Source organism: Littorina saxatilis, linkage group LG14 (genome assembly GCF_037325665.1).
Source record: "Littorina saxatilis isolate snail1 linkage group LG14, US_GU_Lsax_2.0, whole genome shotgun sequence".
In the NCBI taxonomy this organism is placed as follows: domain Eukaryota; kingdom Metazoa; phylum Mollusca; class Gastropoda; order Littorinimorpha; family Littorinidae; genus Littorina; species Littorina saxatilis.
In genome coordinates, this window is record NC_090258.1 from 10,942,843 (window position 1) to 10,969,727 (window position 26,885).

A 26,885-nucleotide genomic window follows, 5' to 3' on the forward strand; every position below is an offset into this window, starting at 1 on the left:
CCTCCTCCTACTCTGACTAATCGTTCATTCAGCACTGGGGAAGAGAACATGCCTTCTTTAGCTTCAGTACTTCCTAACTCATCGCAGAATGTGCAGAAATTAGCAGTTCTTTGATATATTGCCAAACAAAAAATCATGCTATTCCTCTTCTCTTCGACACTGTAGAAATACATTTTCTGTCGTCCTTTGACCTTCAGTAGTTGCTGAGACTTTGCAGAAAGTGCTGAAATTAGCAGATCAATTATTTTGGCTACAGAAGGGGAAAAACCACACTGTTCCTCTTCTCTTCGTCACTGTAGAAACAGAATTTTTTGTCGTCATTTGACCTTCAGTAGTTGCTTATAGCCATCGCAGAAAATGCTGAAATTAGCAGATAAATGATATTGACGAAAGAAGGAAAACAAATAATACTCTTCCTCTTTTCTTCAGCGCAATAGAACCAGAATTTCCTGTCGTCGTTTGACCTTCAGTCGTTGCTAAGCCATCACCGAATGTGCTAAAATAAGCAGATTAATGATCCATCGCACTGTTCCTTTCTTCTGTTGTCTTCGTTATTAGTGTAGAAACAGAGCTTTATGTCGTCATTAGAGCTTTATGTCGTCATTAGAGCTACAGGACTTCCTAAGCCATCGAAGAAAGTGCTGAAATTAGCAGATCAATTATATTGGCGAACGAACAAAAATCGTATCGTTCCACTCCTTCTCTTCTATTTGGCAAAGTAGAACCAAAACTGTCTGTCGACCTTTGAGCTACGTACACAGGAGTTTCTAAGCCATCGCAGAAAGTGCTGAAATTAGCAGATCAGTTATATTGGCAAAAGTCCCCCCCCCTTCCCCCCAATAGAAAAATATTCCTCTTTTCTTCGTCCCTATAGAAACAGAATGTTCTGTCTTCATTTGACCTTCAGTAGTTGCTAAGTCATCGTAGAGAGGGTTGAAAGTAGGAGAGCCGAGTTCTAGGACTAGCTGGCAGAAGACAACGTCCCGCTGGGCCAAGTCTGGTGCCCAGGGCCGAGGTGCACAAGAAAGTTACCAACCAGGTGGGAGCCAGCAGCAGTGTTGGATTGGTTGAAATTGAGATGTGTTGTGATTTCAACGAATGAGACCCCGCGTGTTCTCTCCCGTTTGGGTGGCACCCACTTTCGCTTCGTGCCCTTCAGCCCTGACCTCCCCCCAGTCGGGGCAAATCTCTGTATCCTCCTCCGTTCGATCCGGCTGAGCGCTTTCCGGTTTTGCCTTGCGCCTCGGGGGTTGATTGTATTTCAGAGCTTGTGAGACTGGTGTGATACAGAGGAACCCCCCCTTTTAACACTTTCTACCCCACATATGTTGACCAAGTGTTGTTTAGCCGAGACCAGCTGCTGTGCTGCAGCAGGCCACTCAGAATTGTAGTAACTGTGTAGTAACAGTGTATCAACACGCCGGAATGCAGGCGTTAGATCGACGTTACAGTAAGCGACTGAAGCTAACAGTCTGAGCGGATATATCCGTACCTGGTCAGATAGAGCCATGTGAGTGGGTACGGATATATCCGTACCTGGGAGACAATGAGTTAAGACCCGCCAATGTAAGAACTCCTCCCTTTTCAGATCTTGTTTTCTCAGACTTTCTGCTCATGACCTCTGTGAATGTACCCCCATTTTAAGACTCCCTCCCTGTTAAGACCAGATTTTCTTACATTTTTCTTCGGCTTGCAGTGAAGACTGACACAAGCGAGTGAAGCAATCATTCGTTTCGCTTGTGTATTCACTGCGAGCCGCTGAACATTTTGTCAAGATAGATGTTCTCTAAGTAGTGTTTCTCTGTGCACTTAAAAGACCGCTGGGTCGATATATTTGTGAACGTAACGTTATGTTTTGTCAATAATGAAATGTTCCAACAACATACCTTTCTTGTTTTTTTTATTCACAATTTTGGAACGTTGGCATTATTATATAGCCGCCTTCATGAAATAAAGTGGCTATTTAGGCTACTCTGGCTGTTTGTTTGTTTGGTTTGTCCGACGACAGTTTAGACTTGTATCTCCAGTACTCTGAGGTCAATTGAGCTCAAACTTGGTGAGTAGCTTGCAATTGTGGGGCCTATAGGCTGTGTGCAAACAATTAGGCTCCTAACGTCAGTCAAACTTGAGATACTAGCTTTACACGCCTTTACGTGCCCAGCCAGGGAACTTTTTGTGTGTGTGTGGATTGTTACATTTGTGTAGAACCGGCACGGTTGACCTAGTGGTAAGGCGTCCGCCCCGTGATCGGGAGGTCGTGGGTTCGAACCCCGGCCGGGTCATACCTAAGACTTTAAAACTGGCAATCTAGTGGCTGCTCCGCCTGGCGTCTGGCATTATGGGGTTAGTGCTAGGACTGGTTGGTCCGGTGTCAGAATAATGTGACTGGGTGAGACATGAAGCCTGTGCTGCGACTTCTGTCTTGAAGTAGCACCGCCCTGATATAGCCCTTCGTGGTCGGCTGGGCGTTAAAGGACCAGACCACGCTGTTTTAGCGTCAAAAACGCTTCGAATCGTGTTCCTGCGCGACCGAACACTTCCCGATGTTTGCAGTTAGTTAGAAAACCACTTTCTTACCGTCTTCAACAATGTTTGGTTTACTTCGGAATCTTCTAAGGCCGTAATCCGACGAATTTTGTGACCGAAGCGACGGATTTCTTCTCCAAAACGACCCGCCATTGTGCCGCGTGATCTTCGCGAGACTGGCTTATGAATAAATTATCCGTGACGTCACACCGTGTGGAGATGGTAGTTTACCAACATCATGAACATGACAACAACAAGCGTAACTGCAGACGAAATTGAACCGTACATGTTCGAACTACCGGTTTCTCTCCTCGAATCAAGCATGAAAGATGAGGGCGGAGTTCCAGCAGTAGTGAAACAGTGACGATGAAAATTGCGACACTGTTTGTCTCAGCGATCAAAGGTAAACACGCCCGCTCTCTGTGCTGAACTTATCGTCTGCTTTCGAGTCTGTGCTATTTTTTCACTCTCGCCTTGTCAACGCACTCGCGAATAAGTGGGATATTGTTTAAGTGTTCATGCATTGCATTCACGAGTAAAAGAACAACAGCTCATCGCAGTTTTAACTGTTCTTGATTATTTCAGAGACTGGTGTCAGAGTGGCCACTGTACCTGTTGTATTGTGTGGGAGGGGCAGATTTGAGAGAGAGAGGAAGCTAGCCTGAGGTACATTGTAGAATGAAAACTTGCAGGGGAGCAAGAATGCATCACCAGCCACGAAGGTGTACATACAACTTTTTTTGAGGTGCCTATATTTGTTTGATTGTTAAATGTATGTATTTGTTGTTGTTTTTAAAGGCTATCAAGAAAACTGTTGTCATTTAAATTTGTAATACTCAGTCACATATAGTTTCACACACACACACACAAGATTAACTCACTTGCATGCCCACAGAAGAAGTTTGCTCTTCACATTGTTCTGTTGTTGTTTTTATAATGTAATCATTGTAACATCAACACTCAGTAATAACCAATATTACAACACAATCACTTTTTCATCAGAACTAAGACCTATTTTGAGCCTTAATTTAAGTTGACTAGTAATGATATTAATCATAATGTATTTATTTTTATAATGTACAAACTAGAGTATGTATGTGGATATGTGTGTGATGGTGCTGGTATGGATATGTGTGGTTTGGGTTATGTGTGTACTGATGTGTACATTTTATGTGTTTTGTATGTTTTGCGAGTGCGATTTTATGTGATGTTATTCTGTACACCAGCCAAAACAAAATGTCTGGTATATTAGATAATAAACGCACCTTTAAATTTATTAGCGACTACACCCCGTCACCCTCCAGTCCCCCTCCCCCCATTACACCCTACACTTTTAACATTGTATAAAAAATCATGCCCCAATATAGGTCCCTAGTTACCTGGGAGGACGTTAAGCTCCATAATCAACATCAACAACGTATTGAATTGAATTGAAAAGCTGGGGTTAGGAGGTCTAACTTCTTGATTTAAAGTGGTTTTTTTCTCAGGTGCATGTAGTTTTTTTATTTGCTTGAAATCATGGTGTATTCTGGTTGTAAGAGAAGAGTCAATTTCCTTGTAAGCCTGCAAAATTAAGATTTGTCATTTTTGAAGTAGCCTACATTTTTGTAAGAGTCCAAAATAGTCCAGGATAAGGAGGAAAAACATAGGGTGGGTCAGGAAATCTGAAACATTGCATAGTTTTGTTTTGCCTATGTAGACACAAAAAGTACTTAGAGCACTTTTTCCCCCCCCAAGAGAGCATAGCTTAGTTTTAATTATTTTAATGCCACTGTTAGCAAGAGGAGTACTACAGACAGCAATCAAACAGTGGGTTTTTTCTGTAGACATTGCTATTTCTGTTTAGGTGTTTCAGTAGTTTTCTATGCGGATAAATCATGCTGCATGATCACTAGAAACAATCCAGCTCTGTTGCATGCAAGTTTTTTAAAGGTTTTTTTCCCCATGTTACTCCGAGAGAAAAAAAACAACCCACAGAGATAAAGTTGAACTGGCAGTTTGACTGAAGCAGTGGTAATAACACAGAGTGCTCTTCCTACAATCAATTTTTTTATGTGGATGATGATGTCCATACATGTACTTGGTTGTATTATTTTGCTAGACTATTTGTTTCTGTTAGATATATCTGCTCACATGATTGTTGTTCATAATTTGACATTACATTTACTGCTGATCAAAATGTATTGTTGGAATAGGTCTGCTTAATATTCTGACTGCAGTTTTGTAATAAAATCAAATAACACAGATGTTTTAAGTATCAAAGTGCTTTTCACACACACACACACACACACTCACACACTCACACACTATGAGTATGACTGCAAACATGAATTTGTACTTGTATTAATTATAATTACTGTATTACAGAACCTGATCTGAAAAAAAGGACAACAGCAAATTATTCATGCAAGCTTGCTGTATTAACGATTTCTTTATCTATTTAATACAACACTGAATTAGATAACAACTATAACAACGTGTGTGTGTTTGTGTGAATGTCTATGTGTATATGGACGGACACTGATTAAACCTGAGACTCATCGATTACCCAGGTGAGTGTAAAAGAGGGAGAGAGAGAGGGAACTTTAAGGTGGGTGCATGGGGACGGACATGTAGTAACAGATATATGTTTTAATCTGTAATCTTAACACATGTGCTTAAAATTAGGAACAGATGCCATTCCACTACAAATACTGTCAGTCTGACAAAAACGCCCAGTGACACTGAACCCCTATCCCTTACAGAACACATTCAGTATACATGTACTCACTTCCTTTCGTCTGCGTTTAGTGAAAGCAGATCGTTCTGATGACATTGGTATCCGGTTTCTGACCTCCTGTGAGTGGTCAACAATTGTCGGAACTGGAACTGCGTTAGGCAACAGCTGTTTTGTGTGTGCCAGGTTTTCTTGCCGGCTTAACTGCGTTCGCATTGGAAGAAAGTGTCGCGAAACACAGCACATCGTGTTGGCCGTTTCCAGTTAATCAGTCTTGCTGCAGAAGTTGTAAGCCCATCGGAAAAAGGTGACAACTGATGCCTGAACCTTTTTTCTATACTTCATAGCTATCAGCAGCCGTGCGCATTCCTTCGGCGTGCTGTTGATGCTCGATTTAGGCAAACGCCCACTTGAGCGTAAGCTGTAACTTTCGGTTTCCAAACACTAAGTGACGTCACAGCCGGTTCTCGTCTACTGGCGGCCATTTCGAAATCTCGTTTAGCAGACGAATTTGGCGGAACGTTTTTAATTAAATCACAATGATTAAGCTACGAATCGGTGAATTTCTTTACATTTTTGGAATCTTTAGGTGCATTTCTCTAACCTTCAGTCATCGGTTAGTGGTTCTAATAACCTTTAAAACAGCGTGGTCTGGTCCTTTAAGCAAACAAACAAACAAACTAACATTTGTGTAGTGCCTAAATGGGGGGGTTCCACTGTACTATCGTTCCACACGTTATCTACATCACTGGCCGCAGGGTGGGGGGGGGGGGAGGAGGAGGAGGGCTCCGAGTGGGTTTATTTGGCGCGGCGGTGAAGGGTAATTTCGATTAGTTTTTAGGCCAGAATTACGATGAAAGGAGGCACGAGAGAAAGAGGTTTTTGGTGTTGACTTTTAATGTGTGGAGGAGGGGCTGGAAGGGGGGAGGCGGGCGGGGCAGAGAGAGAGAGAGAGAGAGAGAGAGAGAGAGAGAGAGAGAGAGAGAGAGAGAGAGAGAGAGAGAGAGAGAGAGAGAGAGAGAGAGAGAGAGAGAGAGAGAGAGAGAGAGAGAGAGAGAGAGAGAGAGTGCGCGCGGGTTTGTGTGTGTGTGTGTGTGTGTGTGTGTGTGTGTGTGTGTGTGTGTGTCCGGTAAAGTTTTAAGGAAAAGCAGCATTGAAAATGTTTTTTTTTTTCGTATGTCTTTCGTCTACTTTAGGCTGAAACGCCCACGGCTTTTACGCGTATGAGTGTTTTTACCCTGACATTTAGGCCGCCATACGCCGCGTTGGGGGGATGCATGCTTAGTATTTTTGTGTTTCTATAACCCACCGAACTCTGATATAGATAACATGATCTTTTCCGTGTGCACTTGGTCTTGTGCTTGCGTGTACACACGAAGGAGGACAAGGCACTATCAGGTCTGCACACAAGTTGACCTGGGAGATCGGAAAAATCTCCACCCTTAACCCACCAGGCGCGGCCGGGATTCGAACCTGCAACCTTCCGCTTTGGAGGCCGATTTCTTATCCACTATGCCATTGCGTCCGTGAGGTTTACTTTGGATTTCTGAACTCCAGCAACATTTATGTCAAGAACGAATTGAAGAAAAAAACACAGAAAACTCTGCATCAACACGGGCAGGAAACAGGTTTAAATCAAACTTGTTAAACGTGCTGATAATACAATATTTTTGAGTCACTTGAGAAAAAGTGACTATGTAATCGGTCAGTGTTAGTCTGTCCGGCCGGCCGTCCGGCCGGCCGTCCGTAGACACCACCTTAACGTTGGACTTTTCTCGGAAACTATCAAAGCGATCGGGCTCATATTTTGTTTAGTCGTGACCTCCAATGACCTCTACACTTTAACGATGGTTTCGTTGACCTTTGACCTTTTTCAAGGTCACAGGTCAGCGTCAAAGGAAAAATTAGACATTTTATATCTTTGACAAAGTTCATCGGATGTGATTGAAACTTTGTAGGATTATTCTTTACATCAAAGTATTTACATCTGTAGCCTTTTACGAACGTTATCAGAAAAACAAGGGAGATAACTAGCCTTTTCTGTTCGGCAACACACAACTTAACGTTGGGCTTTTCTCGGAAACTATAAAAGTGACCGGGCTCAAATTTTATGTGAACGTGACTCATTGTGTTGTGAATAGCAATTTCTTCCTGTCCATCTGATGCCTCATATAATATTCAGAACTGCGAAAGTGACTCGATCGAGCGTTTGCTCTTCTTGTTAATACGGATTTTGAATATGTTTTCACCTGCAGAGAAACCACATGGAGCAAGCGCAAGAGATTGCGAGTAAAGGAGTTCGGTCATTATAACCTAATTCAGAAGAAATGCAACATCTTGAGAACTAATTCCAAGGGTTCTTCTCTATCTCTCATCGCAGGAGGGGGTGTCTTATAAAAAGTTGTGAAAATAATGTAAAGACACTTTCCCAGAGCAATGTTGTGTTTTAGGACGTGTTATTCGAGCTGATCTGTTTCTGTTATCTTTTCTTTTTTTTGGTCTCGTGGTTGTTTTTGATGACTGAAGATGTTGTTGTTGTTGTTGTTGTTGTTGTTGTTGTTGTTGTTGTTGTTGTTGTTGTTGTTGTTGTTTGCTGCGGTTACTACTCTTGTTGTTGTTGTTGTTGTTGTTGTTGTTGTTGTTGTTCTTCTTCTTCTTCTTCTTCTTCTTCTTCTTCTTCTTCTTCTTCTTCTTCTTCTTCTTCTTCTTCTTCTTCTTCTTCTTCTTCTTCTTCTTCTTCTTCTTCTTCTTCTTCTTCTTCTTCTTCTTCTTCTTCTTCTTCTTCTTCTTCTTCTTTCTTCTTTCTTCTTTCTTCTTTCTTCTTTCTTCTTTCTTCTTTCTTCTTTCTTCTTCTTCTTCTTCTTTCTTCTTCTTTCTTCTTCTTTCTTCTTCTTTCTTCTTTCTTCTTTCTTCTTTCTTCTTTCTTCTTTCTTCTTCTTCTTCTTCTTCTTCTTCTTCTTCTTCTTCTTCTTCTTCTTCTTCTTCTTCTTCTTCTTCTTCTTTCCACGTCAATCAAGCCTTTCATATCATGTCAAGAAATGCATTTCTTCAAGATTGTTTGCTAAAGTTGTGATATGCACGTGCACACGGTGCATTGTTTAGACGAGCCAATCATATCTCGGTCTGAGTCGTAGAATAAGAAACCCGAAACGGCGAACAAACAGAGCCCTTATGATAAGACAGCCGGGTGGTGTAACTATCATTTATCGGTCTGGAAGCCACTCGAAGGAAACATGTATTCATGTTTAATCTGTATGCAAAGTTTGATCTGACATGGTGGTTTTCTCTGGTTTCGGACAGGCGCCCTTTCCTGATCTTCATGCTATTTGTATTTGTTCACCTGCACAATTCCCGTTTTTTAATAACTTTTTTTTTTCGAATTCTAAAAGTCATGATCAATCGTTTTATTAAAGTCTATGTTATAGTGTGCAACATTTCCTTACAAGCCGTTTAGAACAAAACCGAATCTCGCACATAATGATGTTTTAATCGTTTCAGCACTTCTTATATGTCTTATTACAAAATGTTACCTATTTGCTTTAATTTTCCGCCAAAGAGCAGAGTCGCTCATGTTAAAAGCTTTAACGCTATTCTAAAATGTTGATTTTCTTTGTGTGTTTCAGATGTTGTCTGGAGCTTTAGGTGAGTACTCGCAATCTGTGCGTGTGTGTGTGTGTGTGTGTGTGTGTGTGTGTGTGTGTGTGTGTGTGTGTGTGTGTGCATGTGTGTGTGTGCGCGTGTGTGCGTGCGTGTCTGTCTGTTTGTTTGTCTGTCTGTCTCTCTGTCTCTCTGTCTCTGTCTCTCTCTCTTTCTCTGTGTCTCTGTGTCTCTCTGTCTCTGTCTCTGTCTCTGTGTCTCTGTCTCTGTGTCTCTGTCTCTGTCTTTCTCTCTCTCTCTCTCTCTCTCTCTCTCTCTCTCTCTCTCTCTCTTGCCTGTCTGTCGATGTCTTAAAATGCGTGTGCGTACACACGTGTGTTACAAGTTATTGCCTGTTCTTCAATGCCTATAAAGTGTTACAGGAGATGATGTGTCTTTTTTTGTGTGTTTCGCTTGTGCGTCTATTTGTTTTGTCGATTTGTTTGTGAAGTAGTCAAGTGGTTGGTCAGTTGGTTTGTTGCTTGGTTTGTTGGTTGGTTTCTTGTTACACGTGTGTTCGCTTGTCCGTGCGTTTGCTGTAAATTGAAATTGTAAATGTCAGATTTGTGCAGGGTATTTTAAATTCAAGTGCTTACGTTTTAAATGACATCGGTCCTGCTTGATCTTGCTTATCTACTTAATTGGCCAAAGGCATTTTGCAAAAGCATGCCAGCAGTTCGAAGAGATTCTAAAAGAGGCAATAGAATTTTGTTAGCCGTTTCCATTTCGTTTTTGATTAAAACTGCAACCTTTTATCCACTTTTTCCAATTTAAACAACAATATTTTTCTTTGGTTCCACTCCCGGACATTTGTGGAGTTGCATGAAGTGTTATTTGCTCACACACAGCTGTCAGTGTGACGACCCGTTTGCTGTTTTCACAAGACTCAGTGCTGGCTATACGGTGTCTTACGTCGGTACTACGATGCTCGCGAGTAGCCCGTCTCTTTTCAGTATTGATCTCAGTAGCTTTCTCTCTCCCCCTTACAATTCTGTCTCTCTATCTCTCTTTTAGAATGCACCCTCTCTTTCCTTGTGTGTGTGTGTGTGTGTGTGTGTGTGTGTGTGTGTGTGTGTGTGTGTGTGTATGTGTGTGTGTGTGTGTGTGTGCGTGTGTGTGTGTGTGTAAAGTGTCCAACTCTAAAGTGGAATATTATAAAGGGGCTTACAGTCGTATAGGTGCGTTGTGTGAACATGGTCAAACAGTCAAGAATCCCTATTCGTTCCACTTTGTTTCCAAAATTATTATTAAGTTTCTTAATCTATAAAGTGTGACATTAGAAAGGGGCTACCAACTAAACGTAGGTCCGGAGTGCGAACACTGTAGAACCAACATGTTCGTCGGCATCCGTCGGTCCCGAAGGGGCCATGGAACTGCACCTGAAAAAGTCACTTCTCGTGTTGTACCGTCGCGGTGAGGCGACGCTGGAGTGTCCTCTCCAGGGCGCAGGTCTGGGCTGAGGCGATAAGGAGGACAGGCTGCAGACACGCAGCAGATCCCCCCTCTCCACGTCACTGATGTAGCCCACGTAGCAGGTCCCCCCTCTCCACGTCACTGATGTAGCCCACGTAGCAGGTCCCCCCCTCTACGTTATTGATGTAGCCCACGTAGCAGGTCCCCCCTCTCCACGTCACTGATGTAGCCCACATAGCAGATCCCCCCTCTCCACGTCACTGATGTAGCCCACGTAGCAGGTCCCCCCTCTCCACGTCACTGCTGTAGCCCACGTAGCAGGTCCCCCCTCTCCACGTCACTGATGTAGCCCACGTAGCAGGTCCTTCCTCTCCACGTCACTGATGTAGCCCACGTAGCAGGTCCCCCCTCTCCACGTCACTGATGTAGCCCACGTAGCAGGTCCTCCCTCTCCACGTCACTGATGTAGCCCACGTAGCAGGTCCCCCCTCTCCGCGTCACTGATGTAGCCCACGTAGCAGGTCCCCCCTATCCACGTCACTGGTGTAGCCCACGTAGCAGGTCCCCCCTCTCCACGTCACTGATGTAGCCCACGTAGCAGGTCCCCCCTCTCCACGTCACTGGTGTAGCCCACGTAGCAGGTCCCCCCTCTCCACGTCACTGATGTAGCCCACGTAGCAGGTCCCCCCTCTCCACGTCACTGATGTAGCCCACGTAGCAGGTCCCCCTTCTCCACGTCACTGATGTAGCCCACGTAGCAGGTCCCCCTTCTCCACGTCACTGATGTAGCCCACGTAGCAGGTCCCCCTTCTCCACGTCACTGATGTAGTCCAAGGGAAGGGCAAGAGCCAATACAGCTGCTTGGCACCAGTGCCGTCGCAGGAGTTGCCGGAAAGAGGTTGACAAGCAACAACAGACCGCCTTAGGGACATCAGCTCCGGATTTTTCCTCAGGGTTTACTCCTGAAGCCTTTCCTTGATCAGGTATGGCCGCAAGGCAGCGGAGGTTTGAAGTCAGGGTTTTCCTTCCCTTAGACGAACTGCCCTCCCAGGATAACGATTTCCGTCTGACCGAAGCTACCGGTTTTGAGGCGCCGGTGACCCGCCTTTGCCCCTTCTCCTTGTCAGTTGAAACGGTTTCGCCACGTGAAGGCCAGGAGTTGGGCTTTGACTGTCAGAGGCTATCTGAGACGCACGCCATTGGGAGCTTTTACCTGTTAGTGGGAGCTTATCCCCGCTTCCACCCCCGGCTGTGACAACCTTTAGATACCAGAACCAACAATAACAGCCTGAAACTAAGCGAGAATCCCTATTCGCACGAGGACCGGCACGGTTGGCCTAGTGGTAAGGCGTCCGCCCCGTGATCGGGAGGTCGTGGGTTCGAACCCCGGCCGGGTCATACCAAAGACTTTAAAATTGGCAATCTAGTGGCTGCTCCGCCTGGCGTCTGGCATTATGGGGTTAGTGCTAGGACTGGTTGGTCCGGTGTCAGAATAATGTGACTGGGTGAGACTGTGCTGCGACTTCTGTCTTGTGTGTGGCGCACGTTATATGTCAAAGCAGCACCGCCCTGATATGGCCCTTCGTGGTCGGCTGGGCGTTAAGCAAACAAACAAACAAACTATTCGCACGAGCAGGGTTTTTGACTCACATGCGAAGCAAAAGTGAGTCTATGTACTCACCCGAGTCGTCCGTCCGTCCGGAAAACTTTAACGTTGGATATTTCTTGGACACTATTCAGTCTATCAGTACCAAATTTGGCAAGATGGTGTATGATGACAAGGCCCCAAAACACATACATAGCATCTTGACCTTGCTTCAAGGTCAAGGTCGCAGGGGCCATAAATGTTGTCTAAAAAACAGCTATTTTTCACATATTTCACATTTTTCACATTTTCTCTGAAGTTTTTGAGATTCAATACCTCACCTATATATGATATATAGGGCAAAGTAAGCCCCATCTTTTGATACCAGTTTAGTTTACCTTGCTTCAAGGTCAAGGTCACAGGAGCTCTTCAAAGTTGGATTGTATACATATTTTGAAGTGACCTTGACCCTGAACTATGGAAGATAACTGTTTCAAACTTAAAAATTATGTGGGGCACATGTCATGCTTTCATCATGAGACACATTTGGTCACATATGATCAAGGTCAAGGTCACTTTGACCCTTATGAAGTGTGACCAAAATAAGGTAGTGAACCACTAAAAGTGACCATATCTCATGGTAGAAAGAGCCAATAAGCACCATTGTACTTCCTATGTCTTGAATTAACAGCTTTGTGTTGCATGACCTTGGATGACCTTGACCTTGGGTCAAGGTCACATGTATTTTGGTAGGAAAAATGTGTAAAGCAGAAGGTCAAGCATGTGAGTCGTATGGGCTTTGCCCTTCTTGTTGTCTCCTTAAAATTATGCTTATAACTCTAAAATGTGAGATCAGAAAAGGGGCTTACAATTACACGTATATCCGTGGTGTAAACATCGTAGAACCAACAACAATAAAAAAAAAACCACTAAACAATGTATGTCCGTGGTACGAACACCGTAGGACCGCCAACATGATTGTTTCTGTCTTCCCGGCCCCCGGGTGGTGTGTGGGCAGAGCGATCGAAGTGTTTTCACGCCACGTGCAGACGAAAGGCGACTCAACGCGGGATGTTGTAAATTTTTAATTGTGTTGTAATAGAGGTGATCACGCTCTTTTTGTTTCTGCGCTCTGTGGATTTCTTTTCTTCTGTGGTCTGGATTTCCCCGTCTTACAGTGCTGCAGAGCGCGGAGTGCTGAGTTTGTGGAAAGTAAAGATCGCTGGTTTAAAGGCCCACTGCGCCTCGCGAAAGAAGTTCTGGGAAAAAAGGAAAGAGAGAATGCTTTATGTCCTACAGGCTAAACATTTCGCCTCTTAAGGACAAGTTATCATTAGGGTTATATGATTCGAGTTTTACGCCCTCACGGCTTTTGACGAGACACACAAGTGTATGCGTGTTTAGGTGGTATCAGCCATCTGCACTTCTGGCAGAATGGCTGAGATCTTTTACATGCCATTGTGGTGACACAGGGGTGGGACATGGCTTCCGTCTCTGTGTCTGCACATAAAGTTGACCCGTTTCCGTCCCGGCCCGAATTCGAACCTGCGACCTTCCGATCACAAGTCCAGTAGTGCTCTACGAACTGAGCTACCGGGCCCCCGGAAGAAGTTGTGGGATGATGTGCATGGTCTTTTATATTGAAAGGACTGTATCTTTTAAGGCCCACTGCGCCTCGTGAAAGAAGTTCTGGGATGATGTGCATGGTCCTTTATACTGACTGTATCTTTAAAGGCCCACTGCGCCTCGTGAAAGAATTTCTGGGATGATGTGCATGGTCCTTTATACTGACTGTATCTTTAAAGGCCCACTGCGCCTCGTGAAAGAATTTCTGGGATGATGTGCATGGTCTTTTATACTGACTGTATCTTTAAAGGCCCACTGCGCCTCGTGAAAGAAGTTTTGGGATGATGTGCATGGTCTTTTATACTGACTGTATCTTTAAAGGGCCACTGCGCCTCGTGAAAGAATTTCTGGGATGATGTGCATGGTCCTTTATACTGACTGTATCTTTAAAGGCCCACTGCGCCTCGTGAAAGAAGTTCTGGGATGATGTGAATGGTCTTTTATATTGACTGTATCTTTAAAGGGCCACTGCGCCTCGTGAAAGAAGTTCTGGGATGATGTGCATGGTCTTTTATACTGACTGTATCTTTAAAGGCCGACTGCGCCTCGTGAAAGAAGTTCTGGGATGATGTGCATGGTCCTTTATACTGACTGTATCTTTAAAGGCCCACTGCGCCTCGCGAAAGAAGTTCTGGGATGATGTGCATGGTCTTTTACATTGACAGGACTGTATCTTTAAAGGCCCACTGCGCCTCGCGAAAGAAGTTGTGGGATGATGTGCATGGTCATTTATACTGACTGTATCTTTAAAGGCCCACTGCGCCTCGCGAAAGAAGTTCTGGGATGATGTGCATGGTCTTTTACACTGACTGTATCTTTAAAGGCCCACTGCGCCTCTTGAAAGAAGTTGTGGGATGATGTGCATGGTCCTTTATACTGACTGTATCTTTAAAGGCCCACTGCGCCTCTTGAAAGAAGTTGTGGGATGATGTGCATGGTCTTTTATACTGACTGTATCTTTAAAGGCCCACTGCGCCTCGTGAAAGAATTTCTGGGATGATGTGCATGGTCCTTTATACTGACTGTATCTTTAAAGGCCCACTGCGCCTCGTGAAAGAATTTCTGGGATGATGTGCATGGTCCTTTATACTGACTGTATCTTTAAAGGCTCACTGCGCCTCGCGAAAGAAGTTCTGGGATGATGTGCATGGTCTTTTACACTGACTGTATCTTTAAAGGCCCACTGCGCCTCGTGAAAGAAGTTGTGGGATGATGTGCATGGTCCTTTATACTGACTGTATCTTTAAAGGCCCACTGCGCCTCGTGAAAGAAGTTCTGGGATGATGTGAATGGTCTTTTATATTGACTGGGACAGGACTGTATCTTTAAAGGCCCACTGCGCCTCGCGAAAGAAGTTCTGGGATGATGTGAATGGTCTTTTATACTGACTGTATCTTTAAAGGCCCACTGCGCCTCGCGAAAGAAGTTGTGGGATGATGTGAATGGTCTTTTATACTGACTGTATCTTTAAAGGCCCACTGCGCCTCGCGAAAGAAGTTGTGGGATGATGTGCATGGTCCTTTATACTGACTGTATCTTTAAAGGCCCACTGCGCCTCGTGAAAGAAGTTCTGGGATGATGTGAATGGTCTTTTATATTGACAGGACTGTATCTTTAAAGGCCGACTCCGCCAGGCCCACCTTCTCAGATCTGGTCAGACTTTTACATGGGACAAGTCCCTGCCTCCACTTGGTCACATACCAAACACGGGCCGTCTGGGTAGGTTGGCCTAGTGGTAAGGCGTCCGCCCCGTGATCGGGAGGTCGTGGGTTCGAACCCCGGCCGGGTCATACCTAAGACTTTAAAATTGGCAATCTAGTGGCTGCTCCGCCTGGCGTCTGGCATTATGGGGTTAGTGCTAGGACTGGTTGGTCCGGTGTCAGAATAATGTGACTGGGTGAGACATGAAGCCTGTGCTGCGACTTTTGTCTTGTGTGTGGCGCACGTTATATGTCAAAGCAGCACCGCCCTGATATGGCCCTTCGTGGTCGGCTGGGCGTTAAGCAAACAAACAAACAAACTGAGTGTTCAATCAATATCAATCAATCAATATGAGGCTTATAGTGCGCGTATTCCGTGGGTACAGTTCTAAGCGCAGGGAATTTTATTTTAATTTCAATTTTTATTCAAGGCGCAGGGATTTATTTATGCCGTGTGAGATGGAATTTTTTTACACAATACATCACGCATTCACATCGGCCAGCAGATCGCAGCCATTTCGGCGCATATCCTACTTTTCACGGCCTATTATTCCAAGTCACACGGGTATTTTGGTGGACATTTTTATCTATGCCTATACAATTTTGCCAGGAAAGACCCTTTTGTCAATCGTGGGAACTTTAACGTGCACACCCCAATGTAGTGTACACGAAGGGACCTCGGTTTTTCGTCTCATCCGAAAGACTAGCACTTGAACCCACCACCTAGGTTAGGAAAGGGGGGAGAAAATAGCGGCCTGACCCAGGGTCGAACACGCAACCTCTCGATTCCGAGCGCAAGTGCGTTACCACTCGGCCACCCAGTCCCTAGATGTTCAAGATGAGCAAAGATCGAACCTGGTTGTACACTTAATAAGCTGTGTAAACATATTGCTCGGTTGCGTTTGCACAGAAATATCCGAGTGGTGCTTTGTTGGAACATATGTTTTATTGGACTATACAAGTTGGATTTCTGTTGTGAAGAAATGTGTATTGACATAGAGTTTTATTTCTTGGGTGCTTGAGTTTGCTCGCTGCAGTTGTCTTAATTGATTTTGAAGATGTGCGGGACGTATGAGGAAGCGTATTCATGTTCTGTAAGAATGAGGAAACGCTCAAGAGCTGTTCATTGATTCTGTGAGCGTTGGCAGCGCAGAGACAGGAGCATGTGTGGTTCTATCGACAGCTCTTGCGATGAATGCTTGTATGTTGGAGCTTGTTGCAGTTTTGAATATCGGGTGTGCATTGGTGGTCGTTCGATAGCGCTTCATTTCTCAAAACTGTAAAGAAAGATAGAATGCTTAAACTGTCATACAGACTAAATAGTTTGCCACTTAATGACAATAATAATAATAATATAATAAAGTGTATTTATATTGCGCCTATCCCTTACAAAAAACAAAAATATTTGGCTCTAAGCGCATTACAACATGTGAAGGACTTGGTACAATCAAGTCTGACAAGTACAACAGCACAATATACAGTCGGTCTCTTAGGTAAAAGCAGCTTCGACAGTTAAACACTTCTACTAAAAGATCCTCTAACAATTTACAAACATAGTTAAAGAACATCGAGTTAATAGGAATTAAAAAAAAAAGGTTCTTATAATAAAACTATCTAGCGAACGACGAAGAAGAAGAAGAATAAAACTATCAATGTCAATGTATAACAAGTCATTCAACGTAAATGGCCAAAGAACAACAATAAAACAATGGTGATAAAACAGTTATACTCAATGGCTAATAACGAGGCAGAGTTAAATAGTATCGACACAAGATTAAAACAAAACATATTTCTGGAGACGAATTAACAACAATAAAGCAATGGTGATAAAACAGTTTTACTCAATGGCTAATAGCGAGGCAGAATTAAATAGTATCGACACAAGATTTAAACTAAACATATTCCTGGAGACGCATTTAATAATTATACATGTATCAAATAATCAATGTACAAAATACAGCCCTCGCAAGCAACCCGCCCCCAGCCGGCCCACAGCGCGCTACGATGGCAAGCGACCCCTCTCCTTAATGTGGCAAATACTGAACAGTGCACACAACCAATTACTCGCATATACTCGTGTCGCTCACTCGCACACACACACAAACACACACACGGACAACATCGAATCACTCGCACAGGCTAGGGGTTGAAGTATTCCCGGAAGAGGTGTGTTTTTAGAGAGGACTTGAAGGAAGGGAGAGAGGTAGAAAGGCGGACAGACATGGGCAGAGAGTTCCAAATAGAGGGAGCTGTGTAGGTAAAGGCGCGCTTGCCGAAAGCGTTCAGTTTGACGCGTGGGACAACAAGGTGCCCTGCGTCAGCGGATCTGAGGTTGCGTGTGGGGACGTGTGGCTTTAAGAGCGAAGACAGGTAAGAAGGGGCAGAGTCTTGAAGGCTACGGTAACACAGGGTAGCTATTTTATATGTAATGCGTGCTTTGATTGGTAGCCAGTGAAGGGTCATGAGGAGAGGGGTGACATGGTCGCGCTTGCGCTTGCGCAGCACAAGACGTGCTGCATTGTTCATGATGCGCTGTAGGCGGTCTAGCTTGGCGTCTGGGAGGCCGGCTAGGAGCGAGTTGCAGTAATCCAGTCTCGACAAAATAAAAGCCGAAACCAGTGTCTTGGTTGCGTCGAGGGAAAGAAGGTGTCTGATTTGGCTAATCCTCCGCATTTCAAGAAAGGCGGTTCTGCAGAGTGAGTTGATGTGGGCGTCCATTGACAGGTTACTGTCAAGGTGGACACCCAGGTTTTTTACTTTGGTGCTGAATGTGACTGTGGTATCAGAAAGGGTAAGACTGGATGTTTCTGAAAGAAGCTTTAACTTTGATTGTTTGCCAACTGGCATGATCTCTGTCTTATCATCATTCATCTTGAGCTTGTTGACTGTCATCCACTGTTTGATGGAATCGCTGCATGATTCTATTGACTGCACTAACTCTGTAAACTGTTTGGTGTGTGCGGATTTTTGTAGTTGAGTGTCGTCTGCGAACATGTGGTACAGGACATTGTGGTGCTTTATGACTTTGCTTAACGGCTGCATGTACATAGTGAATAACACTGGGCCTAACACAGATCCTTGTGGGACACCATACTTTAATATGGTGTCCTCGGAGTGCTTATTCTGGATCACAACAGCCTGAGTGCGTCCAGTCAGGTAGGAGCAGAACCACCCCAGAGCCGTGCCTGTTATGCCGAATGTGGTGTTCAACCTTGCCAGCAGTATATCGTGGTCAAGGGTGTCGAACGCTGCGGATAGGTCCAACAGGGCCAGAAGCGAAACAGAGCCGCTGTCACAAGCAGTGAGAAGATCATTCGCTACCTTAAGTAGGGCTGTTTCAGTGCTGTGATCTGCGCGGTAGGCGGACTGTAATGGTTCAACCATACCTGTCTTAGCGAGATGCTCTGACAATTGGGCCAAAACAACTTTTTCAAGGACTTTCGAAACAAAAGGCAAATTGGAGACAGGGCGGTAGTTCTTGAAAGTGTTGATGTCAAGGTTAGCTTTTTTCAGGAGGGGAGATATGGGTTATATGATCATTCGAGTTTTACTCCTTCGCGGCTTTTGATGAGATACACAAGTGTATGCGTGTTTAGGTGGTATTGCACTTATGGCAGAATGACCGGGGTCTTTTACGTGCCACTGTGGTGACCCGTACGGTATGGAAAGCCGTTTGGCTCATAACCATTACACGTGTAATAAAACATAAATACACGCGTAATAAATGATTAATACACGTGTATTTATTTCTTATTGCACGTGTAATTTATCTTTTTTCTTATGCTATGGAATAGCATAATGATTAAATACACGTGTAATAAATATTTCATACTCGTGTAAGAAATGATTAAATACACGTGTAATTAACATTTCATGCGCGTGTAAGAAATGTTTAAATACACGTGTAATTATTTATTACACGTGTATTTAATCATTTCTTACACGTGTATGAATTATTTATTACACGTGTATGAATCAATCATTACGCGCGTATTAATTATTTAGTACGCGCGTATGAATCATTTCTTACGCGCGTATGAATTATTTATTACGCGCGTATTTAATCATTTCTTACACGTGTATGAACAATGTTTTACACGTGTATTTAATCATTTCTTACACGTGCATGAAATATTTATTACACGTGTATTTAATCATTTCTTACACGCGCATGAAATATTTATTACACGTGTATTTAATCATTTCTTACACGTGTATGAATTATTTATTACACGTGTATGAATCAATCATTACGCGCGTATTAATTATTTAGTACGCGCGTATGAATCATTTCTTACGCGCGTATGAATTATTTATTACGCGCGTATGAATTATTTATTACGCGCGTATTAATTATTTATTACGCGCGCATAGGTTATGAGCCAAACGGCTTTCCATAGTACGGGGGCGGGACATGGCTACCGTCTCTGTGTCTGCACATAAAGTTGACGCGTGTCCGTCCCGGCCCGGAGTCAAACCTGCGACCTTAGGATCACAAGTCCAGTGCTGTATCAACTGAGCTACCGGGTCCCCACTCCGTGAATGCCAGCGTGTGTCACATTTATACCAGTCTTGCAGTAAACCCCCCAAGCCCGGTTGGCCGTTCAGTCTCTGACTGGAAACAAGGGGCCTAATTCAGAAGGCTGTGACGATCTCTTGCTGCGTCACCTTCCATTCTACCATTAATGATGGGCGAGGGCCAGATGCAAAAAAGAATAACTATATGCCTATTTTTGTTACCCTCAAAAAATAAAGATTTGTCATTGTCATGTGTCACCTTTACTTTTCTCTTGTTTGTCTTATTCCACCGAGTCTGTCAGCATTCCTCCGTACCAAACACACTAGAAGCATTTCTTTCTTTATTTGGTGTTTAACGTCGTTTTCAACCGTTCAAGGTTATATCGCGACGGACTAAAAGCATTGCTAGTAGCACTGGTAACTTTGTTGTTAATTGTCGACGTTCAGGTGTTGTTGCGATGGCAGCTGTAAGTCACAAATGGTGGGACCTTCTGGCTTTCCATGCATATGTCACAGGAAAAACGAGTATCCAGGACAATCAAGAATTGTCCTAGGACAATCGCGGATCCTTCATTTTCTTAGGAGAAACAAGGCTCCCTGTTCTTCCTGGAAAATATCAAGTACAAATGCAGATCCTTGTTCTTCCTAGGAGAAATGAGGATCCTCATTCTTCCTAGCGGCCAGTAGAAATTGAGATCTGGTACAATCCAAGATAATCCTAGTGCAAACTGGAATCTTACAGAGGGAAACACTGAACAATAAATCAATGGTTTAATAATCGACAAAATAAAACAGCGTGTAATGTTGATCAATTTCGTCCGGGGAGGAGGAAGAAATCGTTGACCTGGTTTTTGACGAAACTATATACCATCTCTGTTACAGTGAAAAAGAACAGTAAATGTTTGAGCGTTTTTCTAAAAAATAGACTTTGCTTAGAAACTATAGTTAAATACATTTTCTACACTTGATATTGATCCATACAGAACGTGCTCAAGCAGTAGAGTGTGAAAATCATCTGAATGGAAATTAATTAAAGGTTTGATCAACACCTGCCCGGACTAATAGTAGGGAGAATAATAAAAAGTCTGAGATCAGCAGGTATTCGAATACAACTCACTTCCCGAAGAAAAGTCCTGTTCCATGCATTGCACAGCAGGTATTCAAATACAACTCACTTCCCGAAGTTTCCCACTGTAAGCAATATGTAAATAGGACAATCCGGATTTGTACTAATTCTTGGTTTCTACTGGCCGCTAGGAAGAATGAGGATCCTCATTTCTCCTAGGAAGAACAAGGATCTGCATTTGTACTTGATATTTTCCATGAATAACTGGGATCCTTGTTTCTCCTATGAAAAACAAGGATCCACGTTTGTCCTAGGACAATTCTGGATTGTCCTGGATACTCGTTTGTCCTGTGACACATACACATCATCCAGCAGGGCGACAACTTCGTGTGGTTAAGTAGACAAGCACGCAGTCACAAACAATCCACTATAGCCACCTGATTTACAAAGCGCGATAACAACAACGGGTGATTGAACAAATGAAAATACCCCCCGCCCCCCCTAAAAAGAAAACATAAAAAAAAACAAAAACAGAAACAAGGCAACAAATCCACGCAAACAACTTCGAGTGATTTAGAAAACAAGCGCACAGTCAGAAGCTGACATTGGCTCCAATCATCTGCGCGAAAATGATGCGCAAGCCATACCGGAAGTAGTTAAGGGGACGAAAGAAAGATTGCCGACCCCGCTAAAGACCACCTTCTAGAGGAGCCATTTCGCAGGGCACTGCCAATTTTCAGACAATGGAAAAATCCGCGTACGTCTGTCCTGCTCTGTCTTTGCCCCCCCCCCCCCCTCCCCCTCTGCTCTTCCGACTTGATCGATTTGGAGGGAGGGGGGGGCGGGGTATTCCTTTTTTTAATGCTTCTGGAATTGTCTCCGGTTTTTTCTTCTTCTAGTCTTTTATTCATTCTAATTCCCCGCTCCCTCCACCCCCTTCTACCCCACTCCACCCACCCCCACCCCTCACAAGTTTCTTTTTGTTTGATTTGTTTTTTTCGTTTCTAATGAAGTTTATTCTCTTTTGATCTCTGCTTCTGAGAAGACAAGATGATGCGCAATTTGGGAAGAAAACAGTTTTCGTCTTTTTGTGTCATTTTCAAAAAAAGCAGTTTCTTTTGTTAAAAGGGTCATTGTCTGGCTTTGTCGTTTTTAAGCTGTTATGCTGAAATTGAGTTTCTCTTTTTAAGGCCGGCTGTCATTTTCTTATCATTTTTTTCTTGTCTTCTAATGTTTTTAAATCGGAGGCATTGTTAGCATCGGAATTTTGCTGACACTTCCTTGTTCGGGTTTGGTTTTTTTTAGCTTTGTTTTCTGGACTTGATAAACTTTGCAGTTTTTGGACGTTAAACACACGTTGACCGTCCGTAGAAGTGCTTTTTATGACAAAACTTTAAAACAAGTTTGCCGAATAAGACAGATGATCTTTCTGTAATGTTGGACTGAACCAGAAAGACTGCTATAACGTTCGTAAATCAAGAAAACATTGGGTTTTTTTAAGTTATAAGTTTACGGAACGTTTCATTATAGACAAAACGAAACATTCCCAAGAACATCCGCATCTGTTTTGTCATTATGCTTCGTTCATTTTGGAAGCGACAACAATGAAGAGATAAGTCACAGTACCATTTTGGAAGCGACAACAATGAAGAGATAAGTCACAGTACCATTTTGGAAGCGACAACAATGAAGAGATAAGTCACAGTACCATTTTGGAAGCGACAACAATGAAGAGATAAGTCACAGTACCATTTTGGAAGCGACAACAATGAAGAGATAAGTCACAGTACCATTTTGGAAGCGACAACAATGAAGAGATAAGTCACAGTACCATTTTGGAAGCGACAACAATGAAGAGATAAGTCACAGTACCATTTTGGAAGCGACAACAATGAAGAGATAAGTCACAGTACCATTTTGGAAGCGACAACAATGAAGAGATAAGTCACAGTACCATTTTGGAAGCGACAACAATGAAGAGATAAGTCACAGTACCATTTTGGAAGCGACAACAATGAAGAGATAAGTCACAGTACCATTTACTGTCGTCTGTGTCTGTTGTGTGTCTTGTTTGTCTTCTCTAATGACCAATAAGGCGAATTTGTTGTGAGTGTTTCAAGACTCAAAGACTCAGAGATGTTGCTGTCTCTACAAAAACACAAAATACAACTCATTAACTAATAGTTCAGAATTGCACTAAAAGCAACCCAGACTTCTACGCAATCACTCACAGGAACACACACACACACACACACGCACGCACGCACGCACGCACGCACGCACGTACGTACGCGGCACACACACACACACACACACACGCACGTACGCACACACACACACACACACACACACACACACACACACACACACACACACACACCAACAACAACAACAGCAAACAACAACCAACACGCACGCACGCACGCACACACACGCACACAGGGAGGGGGTGGGGGGTGGTGAGAGACAGACCGAGAAAGAGAGCGAGACAGACAAACCCTCCCTACACCACCTCCCCCTTCCTTCGCACCCCCCCCCCCCCCCCCACCACCACCCCACGCTTTCTCTCCCTTCTGTCTTTTTGTCTTAAATCAAATTTACTGTTATTTGGGCAGTCACTCTGCTGACTCTTAATGCTGTGTGCTTTGGAAAAGGATTCACTTGCTGTCGACTTCCATTTCGCAGAACAGCATGAAGTAGTTTACATGGCACCGGTGTAACACGAAATTTTTACTCCACGAAAAATTTACTCCGGAGTAAATATTTCGTACGAAATTCTTACTCCGAGTACACTTTTCGTACGAGAAAAGAACTCCCCAAGGCACGAAAAAATTACTCCCTCCACGAAATTGTTACTCCCCATTTTTTTTACTTCCAGTAAAAATCTCGTACGCGAAAATGAGATGCGGGCGAAGGGATAATGCCAGTATGTGATCTCGCACACACGAATGTCGCGCTACCCTCCTTCCACCCCTTCCACCACCAAGACTAACAGGGGACAAGGGAGTAAAAATGTCGTACACCTGGCATGGGAAGTTAAATTGCTTGTGTTGGGGGGAAGTAATTTATTCGTTATTCATTCGTCCGGGGAGTAACATTTTTGTACGAAATGTTTACTCGGAACTCACCTGTCTTGGGGAGTAATTTTCTCCTGTAATGGGGGAGTGCTTTTTTCGTGAAGGGAGTAACTTTTTCGCACGAAATGTTTACTCCGGAGTAAAAATCTCGTGGGAGTAATTTTCTCGTGTTACACCGGGGGCAAGGAGAGGGGCGGGGGATAATTGAAGAGATCGAGTTGGGGGGGGGAGGGAGGGGGTTGAAAGGAGGTCACTTGTCCTGATGAGGTGATTTCGGTGGAGAGAGAGAGAGAGGGAAGGAGAGAGAGAGAGAGAGAGAGAGAGAGAGAGAGAGAGAGAGAGAGAGACACACACACACACACACACACACACACACACACACACACACACACACACACACACACACACACACACACAGAGACAGAAATATAACTGACAGACAGACAGACCGACGGACGGACCGACAAAGAGAGAGAAAGGGAGAAAGAGAGGGAAGGGAGACAGAGCCAAAACAGATACATACAGACATACAGACAGACAGACAGACAGACAGACAGACAGACAGACAGACAGAGACATACACAGAGAGCGAGAGCGACAGAGACAGAAAGACAGAGGCACTGCAGTAGAGCAAGACCGGGTGGGTGGGGAGGTTTGGGGTGGAGATGGGTTGGTGGCTGTGGGAGGAAAACGGGAGGGGCAGGGATTAACAGGCTAATGACAAGCGCGACGACATAGGGGTCCTCCGTCAGGTCGATACTTGTCACCCCCACCCACCCCCCAAAATACCCCCACCCCCATCCCCCACCCTTCCTCCTACTCTCTGAACCCCTGTAGAGAAAGTTCGGGCGGTTTAAATTGAGCTCTCCTAGCAGAACACGAGGCGGCGTATCAAGCATTGCTCGCAAAAAGGAATCAAGCCAAATTATAACTGACACGGGATGAGCGGGGGTTTGTGGGAGACGAAGATGTCCCAAACACACTGCTACTGCAAGTCGTGCTTCCCTACAGCGCCATCTATATTATTAAAATGATCTGTGCGTCTGTCTGTCCGTCACACTTTTGACCGCTTTTAACTCCGATGTTTTTCGGCCAATTTGCCTGGAATTTGGCATGAGATATGCCATTCATGTGGTTTTGCTCATTCGCAACTCCCTGGAACTTCGATGGTAAACAATTATGTCAGAAGGTTTTGATTTTGGCAAGGGCAAGTAATTACATGACGCTTTGCGTGGAATATCCTCGTCACAGACTGCTACAAGTCCCTCACTGCTAAGTCCTCCCCGTCGTGGACAAGCCCTCTGTAACTTTTTGCGTGGAGTGTCTTCGTCACAGACTGCAACAAGTCCCTCATTGCTAAGGCCTCTCCATCGTGGACAAGCCCTCTGTAACTTATTGTGTGGAGTGTCCTCGTCACAGACTGCAACAAGTCCCTCATTGCTAAGTCCTCCCCCATCTTATACACGCCTTCGAATTATGTAACTTATTGCGTGGAGTGTCATCGTCACAGACTGAAACAAGTCCCTCATTGCTAAGTCCTCCCCCATCTTGTACACGCCTTCGAATTCTGTAACTTATTGCGTGGAGTGTCCTCGTCACAGACTGAAACAAGTCCCTCATTGCTAAGTCCTCCCCCATCTTGTACATGCCTTCGAATTCTGTAACTTATTGCGTGGAGTGTCCTCGTCACAGACTGAAACAAGTCCCTCGTTGCTAAGTCCTCCCCCATCTTGTACACGTCTTCGAATTCTGTAACTTATTGCGTGGAGTGTCCTCGTCACAGACTGCAACAAGTCCCTCATTGCTAAGTCCTCCCCCATCTTGTACACGCCTTCGAATTCTGTAACTTATTGCGTGGAGTGTCCTCGTCACAGACTGCAACAAGTCCCTCATCGCTAAGTCCTCCCCATCGTGGACAAGCCCTATGTAACTTATTGCGTGGAGTGTCCTCGTCACAGACTGCAACAAGTCCCTCACTGCTAAGTCCTCCCCATCGTGGACAAGCCCTCTGTAACGTATTGCGTGGAGTGTCCTCGTCACAGACTGCAACAAGTCCCTCATCGCTAAGTCCTCCCCTTCGTGGACAAGCCCTCTGTAACGTATTGCGTGGAGTGTCCTCGTCACAGACTGCAACAAGTCCCTCATCGCTAAGTCCTCCCCATCGTGGACAAGCCCTCTGTAACGTATTGCGTGGAGTGTCCTCGTCACAGACTGAAACAAGTCCCTCATTGCTAAGTCCTCCCCTTCGTGGACAAGCCCTCTGTAACGTATTGCGTGGAGTGTCCTCGTCACAGACTGCAACAAGTCCCTCACTGCTAAGTCCTCCCCATCGTGGACAAGCCCTCTGGTCCAACAAGTTGACTGCTTGTTAGCGCTGCTCTTCTCTTGACAAGTAACGATCGCTGATTTCCCCCACATCACCTTTTCTGGAAGGGTAGGCTGGGGTTGGGGGGGGGGGGGGGTGAAGGGAATGGGTGAGGGGTGGTTTCGGGGGGTTGTTAGGGTGAAGCGGGGACATAGCGCAGAGGATTGGTAGCGGACTGTAATGAGGGTATTAGACAACTGAATTTTTAGTTTTTAGGGCGTCAGTTTTCTTGTAGGGAGAGGAGAGGACGTCAATTTTGTTCTTATTCTCTCCCCCCCCCCCCCCCCGTGTCTCTGTCTCTGTTTGTCTCTCAGTCTCTGTCTCTCTGTATCTCTCTATCTGTCTTAGTCTTAGTCTGTCACCTCTATCTGTGTCCCTTCCTGTCTCTGTCAGATAATAATTATTGAACTCAGCGCTATGTGCTTCGTTCAATAATGAATTTTCTCGATTTGCTCTATAAATCCCTTAGTGCACTGGGATGTCTCAATAACTTAAAATAAAATGTCTTGTTTTATCTGACCTTCAGAAAGATAGATGGGTCAAAGCTTGAGGAAAACGCACCGGCGAACAAAATTGATTACATTTTCTTATTATTTTGTCGTTGACAACGTTTTTGCGGGCAAATTGAGAGAAAATCAAATGACATTTCTCCATGTT

The 26,885-nt window shown here is 44.4% G+C and overlaps 2 long non-coding RNA genes across 2 annotated transcripts in view; both read left to right on the forward strand.

Moving 5' to 3' along the window:
• Positions 1-26,885, forward strand: part of LOC138947101 (uncharacterized) — a 183,327-nt gene that overhangs the window by 90,953 nt on the left and 65,489 nt on the right. The window contains exon 2 of the long non-coding RNA XR_011449549.1: positions 8,866-8,884. This is a non-coding gene — a long non-coding RNA (uncharacterized lncRNA). The remainder of the gene's footprint in view (positions 1-8,865; positions 8,885-26,885) is intronic.
• On the forward strand, positions 2,475-4,772 carry LOC138947091 (uncharacterized). The gene is made up of 2 exons (XR_011449545.1): positions 2,475-2,929; positions 3,112-4,772. It is a non-coding gene; the product is annotated as an uncharacterized lncRNA (long non-coding RNA).